At 38.9% G+C, this 19,359-nt stretch overlaps 1 protein-coding gene across 1 annotated transcript in view; it reads right to left on the bottom strand.

Moving 5' to 3' along the window:
• The window catches only part of Ppp2r3a (protein phosphatase 2 regulatory subunit B''alpha), a 154,088-nt gene that overhangs the window by 134,410 nt on the left and 319 nt on the right, over positions 1-19,359 (bottom strand). The gene's annotated exons all lie outside the window — the stretch shown is intronic.

The following is a 19,359-nucleotide window of genomic DNA, read 5'->3' as shown; positions in this document are numbered from 1 at the left end:
AAAAAAAAAGAATTTAAAGATAGTCTCCACCCAAGTGACTCTGTGATTGGCATTGAAATAGGGAGGTATTCTGGCTTAATATCGGAGGAAGTTCAATGTTAATCACTGACCTAAAATGTATAGTAATATGTTTTATTATGTAATTGCAAATATAAATATACATTTAAATATATACATATATCAACATTTAGACACACACAAACATACACATATGTATACATGTATATACATACACACAGGTACACACACATACATACACAGGCAAGCATACATACACGTACATGCATACATATACACAGAGACACACATATATACATACATGCATACATACATGCATACAAACACATGCACCCACAAATATCTCCAGTCAAGGAATCTAACCCCCAGAAACTTCTCATAAAACGTAATTATCAGGGCTGGAGAGATAGCTTGGTGGTTAAGAGTACTGACTGCTCTTCCAGAGGACCCGGGTTCAATTCCCAGCACCCACATGGCAGTTCACAACTGTCTGAAGATCCAGTTGCAGGGGATCTAACACCTTTGTACCAATGCACATAAAAAAATAAAGTTAAATAAACCATAAAATATTAAAAAAAATAAAACGTAATTATCCTGTCCTGTAAAATGAGTTTTCAGAAAGTTGCATTTAATAAATAATAGTTACAGATAATTTTCTGAGTTGAATTTATACTTTTTTTCATGATCAAACTGGTTTTATTCCAGAGACACAAAGAGGTTCAACAAATACAGATTAATGAATATAATACCACATAAACAGAATAATATATAAAAGCACATGGCCACCTCAATTGATACAACGAGGCATTCATTTATACATCTAGAAAGATGAGCAAAATCATATCTTTTTAAGGAAAATGAATGGAAATGAAATGGCAAATAAAATAAGCTAGACTTGGAAAGGTAAGTTCTTCCTGTCTATTATAAGGGGAATCCAGACAAAAACAAAGATAGTATGAAAGTAAAAGAGAACTATTACAAAACAGGAGAGAGAAAGTGAGGGAGAGAAAATATGGAGGAGCTCACATCTCTATCCAGAAGCAGGAGGTAGAAAGCACACTGAAAATGGTATGAGTCTTTTGCAACATTAAAGCCAGTCCCAAATGCCACACTTGCTCCAACAAGGCCATACCTTCTAATCCTTCCCAAACATTCCACCAATGGGGACTAAGCATTCAAACATGAGTGGCAGTTTCCCCTTCCACAGCAGATTTGCTTGCAAGTAGACTGTGCCTCAGGAATTCTCCTAGTAACAAAAATCTATCAGTGTTGGGGGGGGCATCCATGTTTTCAAACTTTATCTTATTTTATTTATTATTATTTTGGTTTTTTGAGACATGGTTTCTCTGTGTCCCTGGCTGTCCTGGAACTTGCTCTGTAGACCAAGCTGGCCTTGAACTCACAGAGATCTGCCTGCCTCTGCCTCCCAAGTGTTTGGATCAAAGGTCTTTGCCACTAATGTCTGGCTGTTTTCAAACTAAAAAAAAAAAGAGAGAGAGAGAGAGAGATTATATTTTTATTTTAAAATGTGTGTCCATGTGTTTTCTGGTAGATTATGTGTCCCCAGAAGGCAGATGTGTCAAATGCCCTGGAGCTGGGGTTATGAGCCACCTAATGTGGGTTCTGGGAACTAAACTTGGGTTTTCTGCTGCAACTCATTTCTCCAGTTCCATTTTCAAACTTTTTAAGGATTATGTTGAGGTCTGAATAAACCCCTCACTGTGAATTTCCTTAGCAGTTCTTTTTTTCTTCACATATAGTTTCCTTTCCTTCTTTTTCTTCCAAAGCTATGGTGTATGAGGCAATAGGATTTTTTTTTTAGCTCCAGTATAATCTTTTAGGACCACATTTGGTATGTGGTGGTCTACTGTTGGCCAAAATATCATTATGTGGTACATGAATGTTCTCAAATATATTAGGACTAGGTTGAGAATCGAAATGTAACATCTAATTAAATTCTTATGCCAACAATAAAGCCAGTGTTACCTAATAGACAAGGATACTGAGGCCAAGATAAAAACAACAAAACAACCAAAACCTTAAATCCAACACTTGGTCATATTATCGAGAAAATTTAAGAATTTTGACTTGAACCTAAAGCTTTCTAATGTCTACAAGCCTTTCCTCCTTCCCCACCACAGTGTTAGTCTAAATGAGTATGGAGAATCAGTCTCTGCTACAGTTCCGGGTTTCTTATGTCTCTTAATAGGAAGAAGGAAGGAGGAGAGACATGCACAGGAATGGAGCACTTCAATGGATAGAACTTAGATCAAACTTTTTAAACTCTAATTTTTCACAATGTCTGAAATGAACTCTTTAAGTTTAAGAAGTAAAGTTATGACACAAAACAGCTATATAAAATAAGATCATAACAAATCAATGGGGTAAAACTTATGACTTTTAAGAGGATGAATAATGTTCAATGCTCTTTGAATGTCACACTATATTATCAAACTTTGTAATTATAATTAAAACAAAGAGCTTGTACAACAATAAAACTGACTAGGACATAATTAAAGGCACATGAAAAAGCAGAATCATATCCAGAAATAGAACACCTTGTAAAACATGCCATAAGGCCAAGCATAAAGCTTAATTTAAAAAAATAAAAACAACTGACCTGTGAGATTAAGTCGACAGGAGGGAAATGGAAAAGGCACAAGGCTTTAAATGTGAAAAATGCAAATGTCAGGGTAAGAAAATACAATTTAAAGAAACTTAATGGAAGAGTAAAATTGAAATTCAATTTGGAGAAAACAAATTCAAGGATGAAGATTCAGTGTCAAAAGTTACTGAACAGAAAAAAAAATTTAGAAATATTTTCCATTTATTCATAAAGTATTTATTAAGTATTTGCAGCACTACTGTAGTTTCTCTGTGAGGGGGTGATGGGATTCAGGAGGCAATGTGATGGGTCAGGGAAGCAGAAGCAGATGAAGCAAGAAACCACCATGTAGCATGCATGAGGCCCCTGTGGTCTAGTCCAGTGAAAGAGTTGAAAACCTGGTGTGGTGGCACACATCTGTAATACCAGAAGTTAGGAGGTTGGAGGCAGGAGGACCAGAAGTTCAAGGTCATCTTCCACTACACAAGTTAAAGGCTAGTCTAGACTACATGAGGCTCTGTCTCTAATAAAATAAAATATAATGAAAAATGAGTAGTTAGTACCAAATTAAACAAAATCATTCAAAGAAAACATTTGAATTACCATCTCTAGCAGTAATTCCAACAAGAAATATTTAATTTACTTTGAAATTCAATGGAATCCAATTTGGAAAAAACATGATAGTAAGTAAGATCATATTGGAAGGAGAAAGGAGAACAAAGTTCAACTTCAGGAAAAGTCAAAGAGGAGACAATGATGTAGCCCATCCCAAAATTCTGGAAGAGGCATGAAGACAGAGAATATAGTCAATAATTAGAGAGCAAGAAAGTTGAGAATAAACAAGAGTTGTATTATATATAAGCAAGTATGCACAATAATTTAAACCATTAATTATATAATATATGTGCATATAAGCTATCATGGAATTAAAACCAAGTAAATATCAATGGCAAAGAAACAATAATAAATGGGACTAATCAGAGTCCATTATTATCAGAGTCAGTGCATATATTTGAGGAATTAGTAACTGGTAATTGATACACTATCTACTATGAAGTTATTCAAAATACACAGCCAAATATATATTTGGGGAAGTCACAAAATTCACATTATCCATAAAAATAAATTCCAAATGAGTTAAAGATTTCAGTCTGGAAAATATATAAAAGTATATAAAAAAGAGTCTAGTTTATCCCCAACACGCAGCCAATACACAGCATGAAAATGAAATTTAATAGTATCTTTTTAATGTTAATAGTATAAAACTAATTAAAAAGTCACTTTAAAAAGTTTTGCACCTAAAACAATACAGGCTATTGCTACTAGTTTTCATTGCTACTGGTGCAAGATGGAAAGATTCTACTACTAGTATGGTAAGACTGCACTTTGGTCACAGAACATAGAAAAGTGGAGCTGAAACTGAGCTAGAAACTTCTTCTCTCCTGGCTAGCTTTTACGGTGATAGAAAGTGTCATGCAGATTGTTATGGGAGGAAAGTCATCAACTGTCTTACTAAATAAGCCCTTTGTGCTGCATTATCAATCTAGCTGACAAGATAAGCCCATTAGTGTACTAGTGGCATGGCTGTTATTGGGATCACTAATCACTTTCTGATTAGATTAGAGGCCTGCTCTATTGGAAGAAATCAACAATAGCTAGTACAATAAACCTGGTCAAAAACTCTTGGTCAGGGATGTCACAGAACCCAGTGGGAAGATACTATTGCTACTTTAATAAATGGGTATGCATTTATCAAACTACCTGGTTTTTAAACAGGTTTATGCCTAATGATTAATGCTGTTTTCAATTTTGGTCAGAAAAGCCTTTTTTTTTTGCAATGGATGGCAGTTATTATATAGATTGATTAACTAGTCAATGTGCTGAACATTAGTGATTGCTGAATGAGAAATCTCTGTATCAGTCCTTCCAAGGCTCAAGGAACACTGTAAGAGTGAGGAAGAAGAATGTAAGACCTGGAGTAAGGAGTAAAGTATTGTAGAATATTATTTTTGGCATGACATGAACTCACCGCAACTGCAATTTCCCACAAGAGACCAACCAGTACAAGATGGGGCCCATCAAGAGGGAACCACAAGGTTCCCAAGCCTCCCTAATGAGTTATTGGCAATTACTGTCTGCTAGGGTAAGAGGATACATTTTCTTCAGTGTTGTAGACACAGCTAAGATGTCCATGTTCCTGTAAATAACTGTCTTATATTCATGTATGTAACCCTCATTAACTAATTAGGACACACACAAATAAAGACATGAAAGTAGGTGACACATTGTAAGTTGAGGAGAGGAAGGGGGCCTGGGAGTGTGGGAGGATAATGAGAAGGTAATGGGAGGATGAATATGGAAATATAGTTTATATGCATAGACGTAAATATAAAAAAATCCAAGCCAGGTGGTGGTGGCACACATCTTTAATCCCAGCACTCAGGAGGCAGAGACAGGCGAATCTCTGTGAGTTCAAGGCCACCCTGGTCTAAAGAGCTAGCTTCAGGACAGCGAGGGCTGTTACAGAGAGAAACCCTGTCTTGAAAAAGCAAAATAAAACCCAAAACTCAAAAAACAAAAAACCCCAAACCATTATCATGTATAATTAATAAACTAATGAAAAAGAATTATATGATCAATAAAAATGTTTCACAAAAGCAAAATAAGCAAATGTAGTGATATTCTGTTTGTAGTCTAACAAATAAAGCTTGCCTGAAGATCAGTGTGCAGAGCTAAGCCATTCACTATTAGACATAGAGGCCAGGCAGTGGTGGCACACGCCTTTAATCCCAGCACTCAGGAGACAGAGGTAGACAAATCTCTGTGAGTTCAAGATCACCTGGACTACACGAGATTGAATCTGTCTAAAAGAGAAACAGAGCTCACACAAAGGAGGTGTGACAGGAGTAAGCTCAGAAGCAGTCTGAGGATTCATAGAGACAGGATTGTCCCTTTAGTCTGAGCATTGCTAGAGGTAAGAACTAGTGGCTGATTGCTCTGTTTTTCTGATCCTTCAGTTTTCACCCCCTAATATCTGACTCCAGGTTTTTATTACTACGACCAATTAGAATTCGTGCTACAAGCAAATCTGATATCAAAACTAACAACTTAAAAATACCACAAAGGGGTAGAAGTCCAACAGAATAGAAAAAAATGTTTGCCATTTTAATAATAAAGAATGAGTATATAAAATACAAATAAATAAATATTTTTATGCTGCACATAAATAGGATGTTTTGAAAGCATATCCAACCAGTGTTTTATCACATGGGAGGGTAACTACAGAATTAACAATAATATACTGGATGCTGTATGTGCACATACCACGACCCCTAACAGGCACACAGTCAAATCTACCTATCCACTCTCACACACAAATAGGAAATGTATTAAAAATTGAAACATTAAATAAATAATGAATTATTTTTAAATATAATAAACCAAGAGAAAATACTGCAACCTCTTATAAGACACCAGAAGGCACATATAGAAGCCTGCAGGTTTGGACAAATGCTGGCTCAGATGATGTTTCTGAACTTGCTCAACACATTATTTTCCTATTATGTCAGACCCTCTCCTGCCTTTAATACTCACATCCAGGTGGTGTGGGCCTCTATTTACTTTAGGAGTACTCACCATAGGGTTCCAACCAGATCTGCCAGAAAAGCACTAAGGTTGTTAAGACGCACCAAGTTCAGAGGAGACAAAATGCTAATCCCCGAGCCATAGAGCTTATAGGAGGACATAGTATGGCAATAATACATCAGTACTACTCTCAATGACATTCAGGGCCTCAGTCCTCACAACTGTAAAATAGGGAATACACCTGTGAACTACAAATAAAAAGAACTGTGCCCTGCTATGCTATCTACAGTTTTAATGGCATATTCCACTCATAGTCACTAATCTTGGTTTTTAGGTTTTGATCTCATAGACAGGAAGCTTTTAATTTTTTAAATCCAGTTAAATGACAGTTAAAGATAGGTAAATAAATAAGGAGAATTCACACACCTATTATCCTAGCACTTAGGTGACTGAGTTTCAGGCCAGTCTGGGCTACATAGTGAGACCCTGTCATTGGAGGAAAAACAAAACCCCAAACCAAAATAGAATAAACAAACAACAAGAAGAGGGATAACCTCAGGTACTCATCTCAGATGTGGGACAGAGAGAATAACCATCAGAGTCCTTAGAGTGCTGAGAGGCAATCTGAAGAAGAAGAGAGGAACTTCTAGGAAAAGAGAGGACTTGGATAAAGATCCCAGGGAAATGAGAGAGAAAGCTCTATTAGGGAGAATGCAAAGGTCTGAGGTAGGCATGTTGGGAAAAGGGTGTTGTGACTCAGTCAAAAACAACCACAAAGGAGAATAGAAGATGATGTCAGAATAATACAGGCGTATGTGATCGGGGTGGAGGGGATGGGGCTTAGTGGTCCTTAAAAGTTAGCCTAAAGCCTAGGAGGAGAGGATTTAACTTTCCACAGAGCACTGAAAATTCTTGTTCCTGTGTTAGTAACAGTTTGTAGAAGAGAAGGGACACATCAAGAAAAAGAGGGTATTGGAATAGTGCAGAGCAATGTTCTCAGCCTTCTTGATGCTACCATATTTTAATAAAAACACTTCATCATGTGGTGATCCCCAACCATAAAATTATTTTTCATTGCTACTTCATAACTGTAATTTTGCTACTGTCATGAATCATAATATGGTGTAGGAGGTCCTTCTGTCTTTGTGTTGCTTTTATTGGTTAATAAACTGCCTTGGCCTAGTTGACAGGGCAGAACTTAGGCAGGTGGGGGAGACAGAACTGAATGCTGGGAGGAAGAAAGGCAGAGTAGGAGAGACACCTTGGAGCCGCCAGAATCTGACATGCTGAATCTTTCCCCGTAAGCTACTGCTATGTGGCGATATAAAGATTAATAGAAATGGGTTAAATCAAGATGTGAGAGTTAGCCAATGAGAGGCTAGAACTAAAAGGTCAAACGGTGATTTAATTAATACAATTTCTGTGTGGTTATTTTGGGGCTAAGCTAGCCGTGCGGCCAGAAGAACAAATGGGCCTGCTCCTTGCACCAATAATACAAATATCTATGTTTTCTGATGGTCTTAGGTGACCCCAAAGTGTCACAACCCACAGGTTGAGAATCACTGGTCTGGGCAAGGCAGAAACAATGAAGATAGTAGAAAGTGACTTAATCTAATGACTCAACACTTCGAAGGTAGACTCAACAAGACATATGACAGATTGAACATAAAATGTAAGAGAATCAAAGGTAACTTAGGGTTCTTGCCCTGGGCTTCTAGAATAATGAAACTACTTTTTACTGAGATGGGATAGGTTATTGGAAATGTAGCTTTGAAATAAAGCTCTGTAGCCTTCAACTTTTCAGAGGTTAGAAAGATAATGAGAAACTATGGGGGAAAGCTGAAGTGGAAAAAAGTTTCAGTAAGGTAAGACGAAGTAAAGATGAAGTGTGTTATACGTTTAGTGAAGAAAGCATTAACAAAAAAACTGACAGTGTAAGATGCTGTTGAAGGAAGACAGAGAACTGATTCATTCACTGGTTAGCAATGTGAACGTTAGTGTTGAACTAGTTTGGCAAGGGGACATCAGTGGAGAAGAGTCCTAATTAGTACAGATTCAAGGCCTAATTAGTAAGAAAAGAAAAAAAATGAGTCATTGATTGGATAACTGTGGAGGGATAAGAGTTAGAAAGATTTCGATAGAGTCAAGAGACTCTGGCGAATACAGCCCCTTGTATCGCTGCATTTCCAATACCAAAAAACAAAACAAAAACAAAAACACAGTACCTGGCATATACTAACTGAATATTTGTTGATTGACTGAAGTCATCAGATATTTTATCAAGAAGCAGCTTCTAGAAAATAGAGTAAAATATTAGGGTTCTTGGTTCAATACGGAAATCTGGCCTTTTACTTTACTGCTATGACTGAAAACTTCCTAGACCCTTACACCTAAAATAGATGTCCCAATGTTGTGGAACAATCTTTTTGTACTGTGAAGATGTGTCTTTGCCAAGGTGCCTTCTGACTGGTTTAAAAAGAGTTGAATGATAATAGCTAGGCAGGAAGGGGTTAGATGGGACTTCTGGACAGAGAGAGAGGGAGGTGATGAATCTCGGTGTGAGAGAGACACCAGAGGACATGGAGAGGAAACAGGAGGTGAAAGATAAAAGAGAGCTAAAAAGCCACAAGGCAAAATGTAGACTAATATAAATGGGCTACACCTTATTTAAGTTATGAGCTAGTGGGACAAGCCTAAGCTATAGGCCGAGCTTCCATAATTAATAATAAGTCTTAGTGTCATTTTTTGTGAGCCACCAATCCAAAGGAAAGTCCAACTACATCCCATAATTTGAGAACAAGGACAGGATTTGACAAATCCCTTTTAAGTATATATGTTCAGTTCTAGATATATAACATCATCTCTCCAACGACTTCCTATATCTGAGGCCCCTGTTTAATGACTATGAAGCCAGCATAAGACGTGCATAACATCACACAGCCTCTTCCCACAAACAGTACCAGACACCTGGATATCCATTTGCAAAAGAATGAAGAGGGGCCTCACTTCCTATACAAAAGTAAGCCAAAATGGTTAGACTGAAATGTAAAGACTAAAATTACATACTCGTAGAAAAAACTATAGGGGTAAATTAATGTGATCTCGATGGTGACAGATCATAAAGACAATGACAATAGAAAAGAACTAAGTTCTTTTCCGCAAAGGCAACTATCAAGACAGTGAAAGGGCAGCTCACAAAACTGGAGATTTTCAAATCACATATGTGATAAAGTCTAATATCTAGAATGTATAATCAACTCTTTTGTTCTTTTTCTTCATTTTACTTGTGTGTGTGAGCACATTTACACAGGCGTCTGTGTGCATACAAAGGCCTCAAGCTATTTCTGGGAATCTTCCTTAATTTATCTTTCATTTCTTTAAATTATTCATTTATGAATAAATAAATTTATTTATGTATATGTGTGCTTGTCTGAATGAGTTTATATGCAGCGCATGCACGCAAAGAGGGCTAGAATTACAGTTGATTGTGGGCTATGATGTAGATGCTGGGAACTGAACCTGGGTCCTCTGCAAGAGCAGTAAGAACTGTTAACCACTGAGCCATCTCTCCAGCTCCCCACCTCATTGTTTTTAGGTAGGATCTCTTACTCAAACTCAGAGCTCATCAATGTAGTCAGTCTTCATAACCAGCTTGTCCTGGGGATCCTGTCTCCACTCTAAGGTTGTAATTATAACTTATATGAGTACTAGGGTACTTGCACCCCAAGTGTTTTAACCACTGAGCTATCTCTCCAGGCCCCTACTATAATCAATTCTTACAATTCAACAACAAAAAGGCAACACAATTTAAAAATAAGCAAAAGAAATTTTTCTTCAATAGAAATTTTATTTATTTATTTATTTATTTATTTATTTATTATGTATACAATATTCTGTCTGTGTTTATGCCTGCAGGCCAGAAGAGGGCACCAGACCGCATTACAGATGGTTGTGAGCCACCATGTGGTTGCTGGGGATTGAACTCAGGACCCCTAGAAGAGCAGGCAATGCTCTTAACCTCTGAGCCATCTCTCCAGCCCCTTCAATAGAAATTTTTAAAAAGAAAATACCAAATAGCCAAGAAATATATGAAAGCTGTTCTATACCATCAAGTCATTATGTAACTGCAAATCAGAGCCATACTGAGATACTACTTGAATCCAGTAGGGCAGATGTCTACAACTTAAAACAATGAAAACAACAGGACTACCACTGCCAACAACAAAGAAACTAACACAAAATAACGAGTGTTAGAGAGGATTCAGGGAATTTTCAGATACTGGTATGGAAAACAGTTTGGTGGTTCCTTAAAAAACTCAAAGGCTGACAATTTAACCAAACAGAGTTATTATCTAGCATGCACCAGCTCCTCAAAATAATCCTTAATACCACAAATCAAACACCTTAAACAAAAGAATTACCATATAGTCCAGCAATTCTATTCTACCTTTACATACCAATGAACTGAAAATAGGTATTAAACAAAAACTGTATACAAATTCTCTTAACAGCAGTTTAGAAGATCCAGAAAGTACAAATGACCCAAATGACACCAACTGATGAAAACAAAGTGTGGCAAATTCATAATTCAACCAGAGAAAGAAATGAAGTATTGACACACACTATGACATGCAACGAGTCTTGTAAACATTGCACTGAATGAAAGAACATGCGCGCGCGCGCGCGCACACACACACACACACACACGCACACACACACACACAAGGTTTCTATGAAATGTTTAGGATAGAAAGCAAAAATGGTTGTTGCCAGGAATTTGGAAAGAAAGGAATGGAGAATGACTGCCTAGTGGGATACAGAGTTTCTTTTGTGGGTGATGAAAATATCTGAGAATTAGATGTGGTATTTGCAAATTCTATGAATTTATCGAAAACCACCAGTTAAAATAATTAATTTCACCTCAATTTAAAAAAAAATTACGAACTCAGGCCTTGCATCTGAGAACTTAGTCTAAGGACACAGCTCATCCAGTCATCCATGCTCCTCCACACACCACAGGAGAACTGCATCAGCAATGGCTATTCACCCTTCAGGTATGGTACCTAACCACTGTTTTTATGTGAGAATTCTCACTGCTGCAAACGTACATACAAATTTCTAAATAAAATTATTTTCTAATAATAGAGTTTTGGTACAAATCATATTGAAGCTATGTTTGCTTCATATATATGTTGCCATCCTATATATGTGTGTGTGTGTGTGTGTGTAGTATTTATATATACTACATGGTATACACACACAACCCCCCCCCACATATATACTATCCATCTAACTGATATATCAGTGATAGCTGTGGGTCTCATCCCTACAAGATACTATTTCTATGTGCAAAAGAGTACAGTAATAAAGTTTATGCTTTCAATGAATAAACACCATTTTTCACTAATAATCTTTGGCATTTCCCACTTTCTATGCTTTCTGTGCCTTTTGTTTGCTTATTTTGTTGTTTTTGTGAAGACTGCAACTCTTAGACACACTGAATTAAAACTGACCTTTAAAACCTCCCATGCCAGACTAAGATCGCCAATGAAGAAGAAATAGAATGGGTATATTCATTTGCATGACAACCAGTCTTTTTTTCTTATTGATTTTTATTGAGTTCTACATTTTTCTCTGCTCCTCTCCCTGCCTCTCCCCTCCCTTTCAACCCTCACCCAAGGTCCCCATGCTCCTAATTTACTCATGAGATCTTGTCTTTTTCTACTTCCCATGTAGATTAGATCTATGTAAGTCTCTCTTAGTATTCTGATTATTGTCTAAATTCGCTGGGATTGTGATTTGCAGGCTGGTTTTCTTTGCTTTATGTTTAAAAACAACTTATGAATGAGTACATATGATAACTGTCTTTCTGTGTCTGGGTTACCTCACTATAAATGATGTTTTCTAGCTCCATCCATTTTCCAGCAAAATTCAAGCTGTTGTTATTTTTTTTCTGCTGTGTAGTACTCCATTGTGTAAATGTACCACATTTTCCTTATCCATTCTTCGGTCGAGGGGCATTTAGGCTGTTTCCAGGTTCTAGCTATGACAACCAATGCTGCTATGAGCATAGTTGAGCACATGTCCTTATGGCACGACTGAGCATCCTTTGGATATACACCCCAAAGTGGCATTACTAGGTCTTAAACAGTGACTCTGAACACTCGCAGTACAACATTTATACATTCTCTCCCACCTCCCATTCTTTCTTTCTGGACAGAGTCTCACTCTTCCACCCTGTCTGGCTTGGAACTGGTGTAGACTAAGGCAGACCTTGAAATCACAAAGATCAGGGGCTGGAGGGATGGCTCAGTGGTTAAGAGCATTGCCTGCTCTTCCAAAGGTCCTGAGTTCAATTCCCAGCAACCACATGGTGGCTCACAACCATCTGTAATAAGGTCTGGTGCCCTCTTCTGGCCTGCAGGCATACATGTAGATAGAATATTGTATATAAAATAAATAAATATTTAAAAAAAAAAAACCAGCCTGGTCTACAGAGCTAGTTCCAGGACAGGCTCCAAAGCCACAGAGAAACCCTGTCTCGAAAAACCAAAAAAAAAAAAAAAAAAAAAAAAAGAAATCACAAAGATCTACCTGCTTCCCTTTTCCAAGTGCTGGGATCAAAAGCCTGCACCATCATGCTCAGTTTTCACAAGTCTTTTTGATACCAAAGTGTGTTCAGTTCTCTTTCTCTCTGATCTCAACGAGGGCATGCACCTCCAATTTACAGCCACCCCATCAATGATAATGATTTCAAAGAATGAAAATATTCACAAGTATGTAACTGGAAAAATCAAGTTCTAATATCAAGTTAACTGGAAAAAAATACTGCAAAACTGCTCCTGGGAATCTGACAAACACATATTTCCTAGCACAGCCAAATACTCCATTTTTAATATGCAAACAATCTGGTTTTTGTTCATCACTTGAATGGAAGGATGATGTCAGGGTTACTGGAGCCCAGATCACTACTGGCCTTTAGAAACTCTTGCCTTTCTAGATAAGCAAGAGACAGCCAAATTACTAACATCTAAAACAAGTCCTTCAGGAGTCTTCAGGTCCTAGAAAAATACCTCATCAGTGAAAAGCAGTCTTCAAAACAAAATGCAAAGAAAACCTCCTCTACAACGGGGAGACAAGTGATCAGGGACTGTCTAGCTACTTCTCTGAGAAGTCAGTAGTGTTTGGGTACTCAACATACTGAGTATCTGCTATATAGCCATAGATACCAGCCCCTCCCTTACCACATCTTCTCAGATAAACTTTTTGAAATTTTTGTCGATCTAGGCTGGAAATAAAGCACAGAGGCAGAGCACTGAGCATATGCAAAGCCCTGAGTTCAATCCACACTGCACGGAGACACAGATGATTTTGAACATTCATTATTTTCTTAGGGTGTACTTATTTCAATCTGGTTTCTACCTTTTCCATTCCAGAATGGCTCTTGCTGAGGACAAAGATGTCCATCTTCCAAAGTTCAACAGATTATTTTCAGTGAACTAAACTACTTTTTCTTTGGGGAAGCACTATCTTTTTTTGCCTTTACGGCATACCCTAAACTACAATTAGATTTTTTTTTTTTGAGACAAGGTTACTCTGTGTAACAACTCTGGTTGTCCTGGATTTGTTTCAGTCCTCTCAAGTGCTGGAATTACAGATGTGTACCACCACTGCTTGGTTACTACAATTAAACTTTTAAAGAAAACATATAAAACAAAGATCAGATATGTGTTACTATTATAAAATATTTTATTCATTTATTGTTATATGTGTATGGGTATTTTGCCTGAATGTACATGTAATCATGTGTGTGCTGGTGCCTGTGGAGGCCAGAAGAGGGCATTGGACCCCTTGGAACTAGAGTCATAGTGAACTGGCATCTGGGTGTTGAGTCATCTCTCCAGCTGCAAGTATAGTTTACTTTTAAAAATCTCATTTAAGTACAGTGCACTTGCCTACATGCAAACCAACTTTTTCTGCCTAATTGAATCAGAAACTCCATAGTATGTATTCAGTTGTCACATACCTAATATCAAGCAAGGTGCCACCTCATGGTATCTTCCTATTTACTTTTCATTATCTTATTCTAAAACAACAACAACAACAGCAACAAAACACCAAAATTCTGAGCCCTGTTCTGTTGCTAATCTTGGGTCAGTGGCTCTCTTTCCACTAGTCAGTGGAATCATCTGAGGAGTATTTAGACAAGGCTGCCAGCACTAAAAAGACTGCTACTTAGAAGCCATCTAGTACTTCAAAAGCAAGTACCTGGCCATCCAGAGCTATCTGGCTAGACACCGACTACAAAACCAAAATACCACCACTACCACCACACAACACAAGCACACAAAACAAACAAACCCAACACTGCAATTAAGACCAAATAAATACAAACAAATTGCTCAGATGAAACTCAGCATTAGATTTTTTTTTTTAAAGTGTGTATGTGTGTGTGTAAAAATGTGTTCAGGGGGGTATATGTGGTACATATGCACATATGCATGCTGGTGTGTGTGTCCATGTTTATACAGAGAAGCCAGAAAAGGTCAACAGGGTCCCTCACTAAACTTGGAGCCATGCTAGTGGCTAGCAAACTCCAGTGACCCTCCTGTCTCTGTCACAGCACTGGAGTTACTGATGACTGTACTGTCATGCATAGATTTTGACATGGACACTGGAGATTCCAATTCAGGTCCTCATACTTGTGCAGTTATCTCCTCAACCCCAGCATTAATATTTTTTTTTTAAAAATTATTCAGTGTTTCCAATGTAAATCCAAGAAGAAAATCACACTCTCCCTTGACCAGGGATTATACATACATTCAAAATCACACAGCATTAGGTCAGCAAGTTGGTTCAGCTGGTAAAGCACGTGTACTCAAGCTTGAGTTTGATCCTCAGAACTGTGTGGAACATCTCCATGCATCTTCAGGGCCAGCACTCCTACTGTCAGATGGGAGATGGAGACAGAGAAAACCACCAGAAGCTCATGGGCCACCAAGCCTAGAGGTGGCAGCGCAGGAAAAACAACAAAGACCCTACATCAACAAGGATATCCAACTCCTGAAAGTCATCTTTTGACTTCCACACGTGCACGCTCACTTGCAAAATACAGAAGCAGAGGCAAAGCAGGGCAGGCAGAAGTTTTAGGGTGTGGCTGACTGGGGCCAGTTGGGACTTAACCTCTGATCACTGTTGCTTTACAAGAAAGAGCTTAACGTGTCATTCATTTTCTCTCTCTTCAAAAATCTTGATTTAAACATATTGGCAACTAGAGCAAAATTAATGATGAAACCACCTCATGTACAAAGTAAAACATCGGTGGGAAGATTCGACACTGGCCTGTTAGTTTGAAACCTCTACAATGACTAATTTCACCCATACACTTCAACTTAAACCTAAAAATGTATGTCTCCAGTTCTATGCTTTTCCCCGCATGTGTTCTGAACTGTCAAGTGCTTACATGATATGTTTAAATGAAAGTATAGCATCCCAATGAGAATGATGACTTATGTCCACCTCAAAACTATCCTTTTGATGGCCTCTATTTCAGGTTACAACTCCACTATTCACAGTTTTGGGCAAACTAGTGCTCTGGAATTCATCCTAGGATGGTTCTTTTTTAACCCTTAACATTTGTGCCATTATCTTCTAAATGAGTGGTTCTCAATGTCCTAATGCTGTGACCCTTTAAATACAGTTCCTCATGTTTTGGTGACTCCCAATCACAAAATTATTCCATTGCTATTTCATACTGTAATTTTGCTACTATTATTAATAGTAACCTAAATATCTGCTATGCAGGATATCTGATATGAAGACCCAGGGGGTCTTGACCTACAGGTTGAGAACTGTTGTTCTAAATCCTATCGACCATGACTCTTAAATACATTTCATACATACATGTATTTCTTTCTAGCTTATTGCTATCATCCCAGTCCCAGTTATCATCTTTTAATGTTTTAGCTACCTTGTTCAAATCATTTTTTCCATATGATGATCTTTCACAAACATATTTGGTCCAGTAATCTTATTTCTATCAATTTAACCCACAAGTATACTCATACACATATGAACTGGCATATTTACAGTGCTCTTTATAATAAATTAAAAACATTTACATGCTCATCAATAGGAGAACATATACATCAAAATGGATAAATTCCCAAGGGACTATTAAAATAACAGAGCACAGTGGGTTACCATTTGTGTAAACAGGATGCCTATCCAAAAAAAAAAAGTTCAGAATGGTAAACAAAACTATTACCACTGTCTATCTATTCAGAGGCGTAGAGGAAATAGTAGCTGAACAGAAGATACTGTGATATAAAGGACCTGGAGAAAGGCCCAACACTGCTGGTTTAAGTCCCTGCATGAGTCTAGAGGTCAGCTGGACTGAGAAATCAATCAGTAACAGAGAGCTTCCACCTACTTCCCTACTCGTTTTATATCATTCTGCCCCTAACTCTTCAAGTTCCAGCCATACTAGCTTCTGGGTTCCCAAGAAAAAACTATTCTTTTAGGATTCACAGTTCTTCCTTCTGTGTAGAATACTGTCCCCCAAGCTTTACTTAGCAAGTCTGTACTTATCCTCTGAGTCCATCGCAAATGTTACTTCCTCCAAAGAAACATTCCTCAGTTTCCAGACTAGGTCAAGATGAACATTTTAGGTACTCAGGGAAACCTGTACTTCGCCTTTCAGAATCTAACACAGCTGTAATGAGATAACTGTATAATCACACGTTTACACCAGTTACCTCTTTAGACTACACAGACCAGAAATGCAGATATCATACCAGTTGCTTTTATCTTTGTCTTCCTAGACCTAACCTGCCATCCAGTTAACAAAGTAGGCTGCCACATATAAAATGAGCGACTTCTCTTGCCCTAAGGTTAGGAAAGCAGACAAAGTCAACATGTCAGCAAACAAGGGCAATGCAGTCCTGGGATTAAGGACAGTCATTTTACTGTGATTAAACAGTTTACAATAGTAGTTTTCAACTATGGAAAACATGACCCTTTCCGGGGGAATACAACTTGGGGGCCGAATGACCCTTTCAAAGGGGTTACCTAAGAACACCAGAAAACACAGATATTACCGATTCACAACAGTTGCAAAAATTACAGTTATGAAGCCGCAATGAAATAATTTTATGGGGTCACCACAGCATGAGGAACCATATTTAACTGATGCAGCATTGGGAAGGTTGAGAACCACTGGTCTAGAAGCGCTTCTGATTGTCATTAAGTATATGTGTAGTACTATACTAGTAGCTAGGATTTTAAGTCAGGAACATGGCTAACCATCCTCTATTGCACAGGCTAGCCCTCCATAACAAAGTATTATCTGATGTAAAATGTCAATAGTACCATGGATGAGAAACCCTGATAGGCAATACTTAAAACTCAATCCTACTCCTTGCTCTGGCGGGGTGTGTGTGTGTGTGTGTGTGTGTGGTGTGGTGTTGTTACTTTTGTTGGGGGTGGGGTGGGGTGGTGACCGAAAGGACGGTCAAGAAGAGTGTCAGAGTTGAAAAGCTTGAGTTACTTGTTGAAAGCTGACAAAGGCCAGATCACTCGGAACTATCCTGATCAGAACTGAGTCGCTGAGTTTATCACCTTCAAATATCCTGTACTCCATAATCGTCCAACCCCTTTATTCTCTTCCTGCTCAGGCAAAACTTCCTTTCTCTCAGGATACTTGGTTTCGCTGAACCTCACCGCCAGATGAATTCAGACCAAGATAAAGTCAGACAGCCCCTTCGCTATGTAGAATGCTAAGCACAGTGACAGTTACAATGTGCAAATCTTATGCATGGAAGTAAAGCAGTAACTGTTTACTCTTCAGGCTGTCAGTGTATAAAGCTATCACTGAATCCAATAACAACACTGGTCCTGGTAAAGACTTCTCCAAAGGCTTTCTATTAAAACAGACAAACAAAACGCACCAAAACTTTGTATTCCTGATCTGAGCTTCCAGATTGCATAAAAGATCCAAGGTCCCCTCTCCCCCAGTATTTCATGACATAAGTCTGTCAGAAATGACCAGAAAGCCTTTTGAATGCAATAAACGTAAATAAATCGCGTGCAAATCAGAAGCCATCTGTAGAATTTTTTTTATTAAAAAAAGCTTTCAGTAATGGAGACCAGTGAAGGAAATTGAGATAATTTTTAACAATGCCAAGGAAAAAGCCCTGTGTTTTACTACAACACGAGTCTGCTGCCTGCTTAGCTGGACGCCCATGCTCTGACCTAGTATGGCAATTTTTAGGGTCCCTGGGCTTGATGCTCTGTTTACAAGAAACTGAGGCCAGACACTAAAGAAGAACAAAGAAAAATGCCTGGCACCAAAGAGGCGGGGGACGTTTTGTACATAAATGAAGATCCGAGGAGGAACTCTTCTTAGATTTTGAAAGGCACTACAAAGCATTCCCTTCGCTAGCGTGTTAACGCATTTATTCTGTGTTTGCAAACTATTTTCTACAAAGAAAATGTCTTATAATTTACAAACAGTAATCTGTCTCCCCCACCATCACTCCTCCTCATTTGTAGAGCATCGAGAGGGATAAAATTTCTTTAGGCTTTATCAGAGTGGGAGGAATGGAAATAATGTGAGCACTACACAGTTCCGAGGCAACATCAACTCCAAGCCCGGCCAGCTGGTTTCCATCGAGCGGTCCCCAAGGAGAACGCCCCTCCAAGGCGGCGGCCAGGCCGGCGCGACCGTGGGAGCCGCCGAGGCCCTCGCAGCTCAGCCACTCGGCCGCCCTCTACCTTTGTCTCAGGTGCCCCTGTTCCCCGAGTGGCTGAGATCCCGCCCGCAGCCCCGAACGGGTGACACATCCTTCTTTGGCCAAGTCTGGCCGAGGTCGGGCAGGGGGCGGGGAAGGAAAATAAAGCCTCAGCGCCGAACGACGTGACTCTCAGTTCTTCCAGAACGTTGGCATTTGCTGCCTTGCCAAGCTTTCCTGTTAACGAGTTCCCGGGCCGGGCGTCCCGCGAGGTGGGAGGCGCCGGTCACCCTGTCCCCCGGCCTTCTCGGCGGGACACTCGGGCCAGCGCTCTCCTCCGCCGCCGGCCCCGGGAGTCCTCCGGCGAGCCTGCGCTCCACCCGGAGTCCCCGCACCGCGCGCGGCCCCTGCGGCCAGGCC

The sequence above is a fragment of the Microtus ochrogaster genome, unplaced genomic scaffold (assembly GCF_000317375.1).
Source record: "Microtus ochrogaster isolate Prairie Vole_2 unplaced genomic scaffold, MicOch1.0 UNK24, whole genome shotgun sequence".
Classification (NCBI taxonomy): Eukaryota; Metazoa; Chordata; class Mammalia; order Rodentia; family Cricetidae; genus Microtus; species Microtus ochrogaster.
Note: the sequence above shows the minus strand (reverse complement) of the source record. Positions and strands in the feature narration are given on the sequence as shown.